We start from the raw sequence: 10888 nt of genomic DNA, 5'->3' as shown, positions 1-10888 counted from the left end.
GGTAGACCCTTGAGAAGGACAGCTTCACCTTCTGATTACGACGACTTTATCCCTCGAGTACGACGGCCACCTCCCGAGCACCCTCTCAGTACGATAACAACCCGCCAGCACACTGATAAACTATCGTACTCAAAGATACCACGTCATAACTGCAGGGGTTATTACCCAATATTTTCCCCAGATATTCTCCGACTGAACCCATTTCAGTACTCTATCATTATTGATATTTGTGTTTGTTATCAATTTTTATCCTTTTTAATACTGATGTTTATCCTTATGTATTTTTGTTATTATTATTTCTCTTTATTTTCCTTTACTTTTAACGTGTGTTCTGGAGCCATTCTTCCCCCTAATAAAGCTGTACATTGTCAGCAAAGAAATAATATTTTGTTTCAAATAAGAATATTATCTTTTCCTTCCCAGGATAACCTCCCCCGACGTCCCCTGACGGAGGTGAAGATCGGCGTCTCTCTTGGATGTATCCCTGTGTTTAGCCCTGATAATTTTTGTCCCAGTGTGTAGCTGAGGTGTGTGTGTGTGTACTAATGATCCTCCTGGTTGTTTGCTCCTGCAGGGGTGCGTTCTCGCAGGTGCGTCTGGCTGAGGTGAAGGACGACCCCTCGCACGTGGTGGCCATCAAGATCATCGACAAGAAGGCCCTCAAAGGCAAAGAAGACTCGCTCGAGAACGAAATCAAAGTACTCAGGAGGTCAGTGTCCTTCTCTCTCTCTCTCTCTCTCTCTCTCTCTCTCTCTCTCTCTCTCTCTCTCTCTCTCTCTCTCTCTCTCCTGGTGCAGTTATTCCACTCTTCCTGTGCCCCATCATGCTGGGTTGACGATGACGTAGCCGAGGGGGTGAAGTGTTGGGTCAGGATCAGGTCAGGAGCTCAGGTGTGGAGCTGAGGACGACGTGGGACGATCATGACGGACCATGACGCACATGATGGACACGTGGGACGATCATGACGGACCATGACGCACATGATGAACACGTGGAACGATCATGACGGACCATGACGCACATGATGGACACGTGGGACGATCATGACGGACCATGACGCACATGATGGACACGTGGGACGATCATGACGGACCATGACGCACATGATGGACACGTGGGACGATCATGACGGACCATGACGCACATGATGAACACGTGGGACGATCATGACGGACCATGACGCACATGATGGACACGTGGGACGATCATGACGGACCATGACGCACGTGATGGACACGTAGGACGATCATGACGGACCATGACGCACATGATGGACACGTGGGACGATCATGACGGACCATGACGCACATGATGGACACGTGGGACGATCATGACGGACCATGACGCACATGATGGACACGTGGGACGATCATGACGGACCATGACGCACATGATGGACACGTGGGACGATCATGACGGACCATGACGCACATGATGGACACATGGGACGATCATGACGGACCATGACGCACATGATGGACACGTGGGACGATCATGACGGACCATGACGCACATGATGGACACGTGGGACGATCATGACGGACCATCACAAACCACTGACAGTATGCGGGTTCGTCTCTCTGAATTACCTGTTTGCCTTCCTGTTCGACCACACTAATGTGAGTCTCTGACCCTCTTCCGTGTGCAGACCACCTCGAAGCGATCTAGTGGTCTTATGCGTGTGTGGCTGTGTGTTCGTTTGCACGCTGGCACTACCACAGGCTACATGATTCGAAGAAGACAACAAACTTTTGGAAAGACTAGTTTACTGTGTGTCATCCGTCTATGTAGAGCTTCCTGATAAAACTTACCTTTAGGTTAAGCATGTGCCAGAAACGGTACAGAAATTTTGTATAGTGTTCACGATAGATTATTAATAACAATACATTGAAAATCGAAAAATTTCCATGTGTGTCGTAGAGAAATATGTCTTGAAAATTTTTCGTTTTCTCTTCAGTAAGATATTTTCATGCTAGAGAGGAGGGGTGTTCCACAGCTTCCTGAAACCAAGAGAACACTCAGAATTGTAATTGAAACTCAAAAAAACTAAGTCTCATATATTTACTTTGGAAACATGTCCACAGTATTGGGTCTAGTTTACGTATGACGTCAGAATGCTCGCCTCGCTCTGGGTGTAATGATGTTAACGAAAACGAGACATACGGCCCAGCGTCGTCAGCGGTGCCAGACGTAACATAGTTCACTGTAGAGAACTGGGAAGAAAAGATGCAGACTTCCTCCCTGACGGTCCTCACTCGCCACCAGAGTCTGGCTCACAAGCTCCAGCAGTGTGTGAGGGAGGCGCTACATGACCGTCCGCCACTGTTACATGCTGAGCAATCCTTGCTGGTCGACGTCTGATGATCATGCGTCGTTTTCTGATTGTGATGGCAAGGCAGTAGATGTTGGCAGCAGGGTTATGTTCCCAGTGGTCCGTCCCCAGTGGAGGATCCATCTCATGCCGGAGTCACTGCATCAGCAGATGCACCGCGGGCTCTGTTGGCGAGCGGCAGCGTCCATGCCTAGCAAGGTCCCCGGCTGAGAGAGGTTCTTTGTGGTTTTTCCTCAGCATTTTCTCAACTGAACACATCGCACTTGTCCTCATACCAATCTTTACCATATGATGCACTTGAGAGTGACGGTAAGAATCCTCCTCCAGCTTGAGCAATGTTTTTCATGTGTTGTAAAGAGGTGATGGAAGACTTGGACGACTGGTTTTATTTGTTTCAGATGATCTTGTCGTTCTGGAGCTGATGTGTCATACGGTGATAGCCTGAAGGAACAGGAGGTTACCCTTCATGTTAACCATAACTTCCACATTAATTTGATTTCAAAAAGTTTCTTCCGGGTTTTGCCTCCGCCGGGATTTGACAGCAAGGCATTAAAGTCTGTGGAAGTCAATGCCACAAGGATCATGGTCAGATCTGCGTCAGAGCCGAGCAGGACGACAAAATGTCCCTCACCAGCGAGGCTACAGCGGAGGAAACAAAGTGTCCACATGACTGGTCGCCTCCCTCACCTGTGTTGGCACACCTGGTACACGTTGAGAGATTATTGTGATGATCACGCTCTTCTCTTCCCTTATTTCCGGGGAAGTTTTCCTGAGGGGCTGTTGTGATACAGCGTCAGCAGATGTGCGTTATGCTGACCTTCTTTTGTGGTGTGTCTGGTGGTCCAGAACACTCATGGAGCGCCTGTGTTGTGTGTCGTTCATGATGGATCTTACACATGCTGCACAGGTGGCAGGACGAGGCCACACTGCAGAGTAGGGAAGGTTAACCTCCGACCACAACGTAAGTGTATCCTGGCCAACACCTTACTTTATAAGGGACGGAGGAGAGCAGCGAGGACGCCATCATAGATCTTGTTGCTCTCTCATGGAAGCCTCATCAAAGATGGTTGGGGGGGGGGGGGGAAGCTGTGGTTTGGGGGCTAGGGGGTGCGGGCTGAGGTTTGGGGAGGGATGCTGGTGGCTGGTGGCTGAAGACTGGAGACTTGGGTGAGGTACAAGTATGTTGCCAGGTGGCGCCAGTGTGATCCACGAGTGACAGCAGGATGAGGTGGAACATTTGTTGTGGGTTTACCACATCTCCTGAACGTACACTGTGACGAAGGTTTTCTAGTAACACAGAGAACGTCTCTTACGTTTTTGTGCTGCAGTTTCACGTCTGCAAATGTCTGTCCTCTCATATCTGTGTCTCACCAGCAACGCCCACTGCATCATCGCAGTTCACCGTCTCACCAGCGACAGTCCCCGTAGATAAAGAGAGAAAGATGTTTGGTTGTTTAGGTTCAAGTGGTTGAGTGTATTCATCAACTTAGTGAAGTGCTCGACATCGCTGTCCTTCGCGTGTCTGTTTAACGGCCTAAGCTCCTTGTGTGGTTCCGAGTTGAACCTCAGTAAAGGCTTCCAGGACGTTGTAGTAAGAAACAGTCTAGGGTAGTGCCTGGATCCACCTGGTCAGTATACTTCCTGTAATGCCTCGTACTCGTGGCCCTCATCACTACCTGATCACTGGTCGTGTCTGACCAGACGCCACGCCAGAACTTGTTGCTTCTGCGGCGGGTGGAAAGCCATACCCTGAGACACGCTTGTGGTCCTCTTCTTCCAAGGAAAGATTTTCCTCACGTACCGTGCAGATAACCCGATGTGGTGGTGGTAAGGTGTTCATCTGCATGCAAGTAGGGCAGCCTTTGCTTCACGGAATATTAGATACAAATCACTTGTCCTCTCGTACAAACGGCTTCGTGATGGTCACTTGCTCGTAGTTCAGCAACCACAGCATGGCTCTCCTGTGGGTTATGGTTGTCTGGTCACACACTCTGCCGACGGTTGACAATCCTTCACCAACCTGATGTGTGAACTCCACAGCCAGGGAGTCCTGATACGACTGACGAATTGGAATTCCTCATCAAAGGAGTTTGAGTCCCTGATGAGGATAGCGGCGGTGATGACTGAGTGAGGAAGTGTAGATATGACCGTCATCAAGTGGGGAAACTGTCGATGTTCCGCTGCTTTTGCAGTCCACTCGCTGCCATGCGAGACAGCCGCAGATGAAACTCACCCAGCCTCAGGATGCATTCCCAAGGTTCTGTTGGGACGACGCAACAATGTCATGATCTGCGAGCAGTGGGTGATCAAACGTGACATGCATGATGCCTCGCTTGTTTCATGCATTCGTTAACTGCAAAGGGAAGGCTGTGTAGATAGTACTGACCTTGGTTGGGTCAAGGGAGGATCATCCATAGCGTTGATCTTATAAGCTCCCGAGTCCCGCTTCACTCACTGAATTAAGTTGGTCCAGGAAGGTCGTGGTCATAATCCACCGCACATCCTGCTGTCCACAGGTGGTCAACCTTCACCACTCTCGCTAAAGACTGAGCTGCCATATCTAGGGAAAGAGGCAGAACTTGAATGGAGATTCTGTGAAGTCCTGACGTGTCTGGCTGGTTTTAAGTCTGACTCAGTACATTTCCAGATGAGCCAGTCATCATAGCGAGGAGTCAAGCATTTATTTGTAGCGCTGGTGCAATGTTGCCCGTAAGGCTGGCAGGAGTGAGGCATGTGATGCCACCTAAGGTGTGGCACGTAGTGTGAACATCCGAAGTGTGGATGGTGAAGGGCTTCATTGTCAGTGGCTGACCGCGAGGATCCCTCCACTGGAGTGTCTACAAACTGGGATATCATGAAGAGCGTCTCACCGTAGCCATCAGGAAGCCCCAGATTATGAAGGAAGGTGATGAGGTGTTTGCAGCCATACCTACCATATATGTACACTGCAACGCTAGCGAGATTAGATGAAATGAATGATCGTGGTTGACTGGCAGTCATGTTAACTACAATGTTTTTCTCAACGGAGTTGGTATTGCTCTACGTGGGATCACCTCACTATTAACAAAATATTTCGGAGTTTCAGGAACCAAGTGATTGGCTGTTTGGCCAAATGTACATCTCCGTCACAGATCTTCCATCTTCCCTCACAAGAACCGCTCCTGCTTCAATGATGCGCTTTCGTTCTGTTGTCTCCTCTGAGACTTGACGATGCCAACTTTCATGCTGGATGTAATGGGCATTGTCTGGAAAGGTCGCAGCTCCGGTCTGGCCTGGCAGGTCCGTTATTGTGATATTTTCACCAGAATTTTCAAGAAGTGTCCTTTTCAGATGTTTGCCATACCCTGGTTTATCTTCGTCCATTTGTACCATACCTCTGCCATGGAATATTGACAGTCGTCAATGCTCTGCGTAAAGACACAGATGCTGTCGGAGGCAATTTGTTTGGCAGCGTCGTCCGGCCGACCCGGCTGTTGAAGTGGCCGTTTTGTACTGGTGGACTCCAGTTGGCGACTCTTGGCCTTTGAAGCACCGAGATCAAACGCGGGTGTGGTCACAACATCACCCCATTCATCGTGTCGTTCACAAACTTGAGCTATAACTGTCGCTTTATATTCAGGTGTCCTCACTACGTATGTTGTACGTGTGTGTTGGCAGAGCATCTTTGTCTCTACTGTACAGGAAACACAGTCCCTCCTGATGTCCCGGTCATCCTCGTCTGAACGAAGACGCGGCGTTTCACTAGACGGACCAACTGAAGAACTCAGGTGTTCGTGATCGTCGCTGTTCCACTTGTTGTAACTTTACGTGTAATGTCTCCCACCATCGAGGTGTAGTGTGAGTGAGGACCTTCCATGGGCAGTTCGTCTCCATCCTCCTGACCTGTGGTCATAAGAGTTTTCCGTGCTCTTGTGACTGTGTTTACAGGGTCGACCATCCTCCTGTGTCACCCAGTTCCTGTAGAACTGGGCACGCTCCTGCATCGTATTGTTCTACAGTATAGTAAGGAAAACTATTAAACAGAATTTTCAGGAATATCATGTACATATATATACATATATATTATGTATATATTGCAAGAGGTCACAGTGGTGTGCTGATAACCATGAGGAAAGTGAAACACGATAAGTCCCCAAGTACTCATAGGTTATCTGGGTTTATCATTACCTTATCACTGGGCTCCTCAATAGTCATAGTCACATATACTATACTACTTTTGCCAAGCTTCCCTGGGTGTTCTCCATGTTGTGGTACGGGCCACGTCCACCCAAGTGCTTATTTTTTTCTCTCTTTTTGGCCAGTGAACGTGAGGCGTCGGGCAACTCCTGCCTCATTACACGCTGTTGTCTTATTTCCAGTTGTAGTTGACGTAGGCTGGTGGTTCTGGGAAACCTGCTGAGGGAATGTGTGTGAGATGACTCCTGTAAGTATGAGTTCCATCTCTTAATCTCTCTTCTCCATCGTACTGTTTCCTAGGCTTTTTTTTATGTTTTCTGGATACAACCTCTCTTGATGGGCTCAATGCTCTTCTTATCTGATACTTTAGAAATATATTTATTCGCTTTTTCCTTGTTGTTCCTCCTCGGTTCATCTGCTCTGTACTTCAAGGAATTTCTCTCCATCGACAGCTTCAGATGTGGTGGTCTGGTCATCAGGGTAATGGATGGAGGAACTTCAGTATTATAATCAGTCATGTTCTCCCTCCTCCTAGGGTAGTAGGTCGGCCAGTCTGTCCCAGTAGCTCACCTCCCACACTTCATCCAGTACAGTCATTGTTGCTGGACCTTCTCCAGCATGTTATATCTTCCATTAGGACTGAGGGATGGCCATATGGTTGATGCATTCTCCTGTTTCTGCCGTAAAGGTACTTCCTTTTTTTATGTTGAAGGCTTCAGTCACGGACAGGAATCCACATCAAGTGATGTTAGGTAACAATACACACGTTTCTGTTACCGTCCACACACACACCTCTCTTGCCTTTGGACTCCCTTGGTGATAGAGCGTCATCTCATGCTGTCCACAGAGCTACAGACGTCTCTTGCATGTGTAAGGTTACCAGTTTCCCGCCTGTTGATATCGACAGAGGTAGTGGCTTGACCATTATTTGTATTTTTCTGTTACATTTCTTTCACACGAGAGTGATTTCACCATATGAAAATAATCGTTCCGTTCCTCAAGTCCCCAGGTCCTGTTCCCTTCCGTGCCACATTAAACAAGCGGCAACTCCCACATACGGGCTCTGAACTCCATAATGTGTGTCTTTCCCTTATGATCACCCACGTTCAGGTAGATCACTCGTACTTTACATCTCTCACCCTTGTAATCCGTTGATCCTTCAACACTGTGGTCATATGTACCCCCCCCCCCCTCACATCTCTGGTTCCCTACATCTCTTCTGTAACAATAATTGTATCTCTCTGTTCTCCCTCGGCTGAGCGGCGCAAGCTGGTTGTGCTGATGTAAGGCGTCATTATGAGGGAATCCTCGAAGTGCGACGCTTATTCTTGTCAACAAACAACTTTATTTTTTAATGGTTAACCTTGAGATTGTTACTTAAGCGACAGTTTCACGTGTTTGTATATATATATATATATATATATATATATATATATATATATATATATATATATATATATATATATATATATATATATATATATATATATTTTTTTTTTTTGTTTTGTTTTGTCGCTGTCTCCCGCGTTTGCGAGGTAGCGCAGGGAAACAGACGAAAGAAATGGCCCAACCCACCCCCATACACATGTATATATATACGTCCACACACGCAAATATACATACCTACACAGCTTTCCATGGTTTACCCCAGACGCTTCACATGCCCTGATTCAATCCACTAACAGCACGTCAACCCTGGTATACCACATCGATCCAATTCACTCTATTCCTTGCCCTCCTTTCACCCTCCTGCATGTTCAGGCCCCGATCACACAAAATCTTTTTCACTCCATCTTTCCACCTCCAATTTGGTCTCCCACTTCTCCTCGTTCCCTCCACCTCCGACACATATATCCTCTTGGTCAATCTTTCCTCACTCATTCTCTCCATGTGCCCAAACCATTTCAAAACACCCTCTTCTGCTCTCTCAACCACTCTCTTTTTATTTCCACACATCTCTCTTACCCTTACGTTACTTACTCGATCAAACCACCTCACACCACACATTGTCCTCAAACATCTCATTTCCAGCACATCCATCCTCCTGCGCACAACTCTATCCATAGCCCACGTCTCGCAACCATACAACATTGTTGGAACCAATATTCCTTCAAACATATCCATTTTTGCTTTCCGAGATAATGTTCTCGACTTCCACACATTCTTCAAGGCTCCCAGGATTTTCGCCCCCTCCCCCACCCTATGATCCACTTCCGCTTCCATGGTTCCATCCGCTGCCAGATCCACTCCCAGATATCTAAAACACTTTACTTCCTCCAGTTTTTCTCCATTCAAACTTACCTCCCAATTGACTTGACCCTCAACCCTACTGTACCTAATAACCTTGCTCTTATTCACATTTACTCTTAACTTTCTTCTTTCACACACTTTACCAAACTCAGTCACCAGCTTCTGCAGTTTCTCACATGAATCAGCCACTAGCGCTGTATCATCAGCGAACAACAACTGACTCACTTCCCAAGCTCTCTCATCCCCTACAGACTTCATACTTGCCCCTCTTTCCAAAACTCTTGCATTCACCTCCCTAACAACCCCATCCATAAACAAATTAAACAACCATGGAGACATCACACACCCCTTCCGCAAACCTGCATTCACTGAGAAACCAATCACTTTCCTCTCTTCCTACACGTACACATGCCTTACATCCTCGATAAAAACTTTTCACTGCTTCTAACAACTTGCCTCCCACACCATATATTCTTAATACCTTCCACAGAGCATCTCTATCAACTCTATCATATGCCTTCTCCAGATCCATAAATGCTACATACAAATCCATTTGCTTTTCTAAGTATTTCTCACATACATTCTTCAAAGCAAAACACCTGATCCACACATCTTCTACCACTTCTGAAACCACACTGCTCTTCCCCAATCTGATGCTCTGTACATGCCTTCACCCTCTCAATCAATACCCTCCCATATAATTTACCAGGAATACTCAACAAACTTATACCTCGTAATTTGAGCACTCACTCTTATCCCCTTTGCCTTTGTACAATGGCACTATGCACGCATTCCGCCAATCCTCAGGCACCTCACCATGAGTCATACATACATTAAATAACCTTACCAACCAGTCAACAATACAGTCACCCCCTTTTTTAATAAATTCCACTGCAATACCATCCAAACCTGCTGCCTTGCCGGCTTTCATCTTCCGCAAAGCTTTTACTACCTCTTCTCTGTTTACCAAATCATTTTCCCTAACCCTCTCACTTTGCACACCACCTCGACCAAAACACCCTATATCTGCCACTCTATCATCAAACACGTTCAACAAACCTTCAAAATACTCACTCCATCTCCTTCTCACATCACCACTACTTGTTATCACCTCCCCATTTGCGCCCTTCACTGAAGTTCCCATTTGCTCCCTTGTCTTACGCACTTTATTTACCTCCTTCCAGAACATCTTTTTATTCTCCCTAAAATTTAATGATACTCTCTCACCCCAACTCTCATTTGCCCTCTTTTTCAGTCCCTTAGCCTAGCGGTTACATGCCTGCCTCTTGCACAAGGGGTCCCAGGTTCGATCCTGGCTGATTGAGCTTTGTATGTTCTATGAAGGTGCGCGTTCATATACACTTTATTTGTATTCATGTAACTCCGCGTTGTACAGTCAGGTTCGGTAAAACGCTCTCAGCTGGCTATGTGTTCTGTTCGGAAACAACCGATAGACCCCGTTGCTCACCATAGTGAGACGAAGGGTATTCGAGTACTTAGTATTTCGAATAGTTGTTTCCTATTATACAGTCCCTTAGCCTAGCGTTAGCATGCCTGCCTCGTGCACAAGGGGTCCCAGGTTCGATCCTGGCTGATGGAGCTTTGTATGTTATATATATATATATATATATATATATATATATATATATATATATATATATATATATAACATATATATAACATATATATAACATATATATATATAACAGGAGGGATATATATATATATATATATATATATATATATATATATATATATATATATATATATATAGAGAGAGAGAGAGAGAGAGAGAGAGAGAGAGAGAGAGAGAGAGGAAAGAAAGGTGTGGTAATATACATGGTGTGCTGAAATGGTTTATACATATGGAGAGAATGAGTGATGAAAGATGGATAAAAAGGATATATGTCTCAGAGGTGGAGGGAACAAGAAGTGGGAGACAAAAGTGGAGATGGAAGGATGGAGTGAAAAGATATGAACGGTCGTGGTATAAACATTCAGGAGGGTAAAAGGCATGCAAGGAATAGAGTGCATTGGAACGATGTGGTATACTGGGATCGACATGCTGTCAATGGACTGAAGCAGGGTATGTGAAGCGCCCAAGGTAAATCATGGAAAGGTTTGTGGATC

The 10888-nt window shown here is 46.3% G+C and overlaps 1 protein-coding gene across 2 annotated transcripts in view; it reads left to right on the top strand.

The window, feature by feature from the left end:
* The first annotated feature begins 574 nt into the window (after positions 1-574).
* Positions 575-10888, top strand: part of CaMKI (Calcium/calmodulin-dependent protein kinase I) — a 317987-nt gene continuing 307673 nt past the window's right edge. For both annotated transcript variants that reach the window (XM_071664256.1, XM_071664252.1), the window contains exon 1: positions 575-709. The gene's annotated coding sequence lies outside the window, so the exon portion shown is untranslated. The remainder of the gene's footprint in view (positions 710-10888) is intronic.

Source organism: Panulirus ornatus, chromosome 8 (genome assembly GCF_036320965.1).
Source record: "Panulirus ornatus isolate Po-2019 chromosome 8, ASM3632096v1, whole genome shotgun sequence".
Taxonomy (NCBI): Eukaryota; Metazoa; Arthropoda; class Malacostraca; order Decapoda; family Palinuridae; genus Panulirus; species Panulirus ornatus.
The sequence above is the reverse complement of the archived record's forward strand: the minus strand, read 5'-3'. Positions and strand labels throughout refer to the sequence as shown.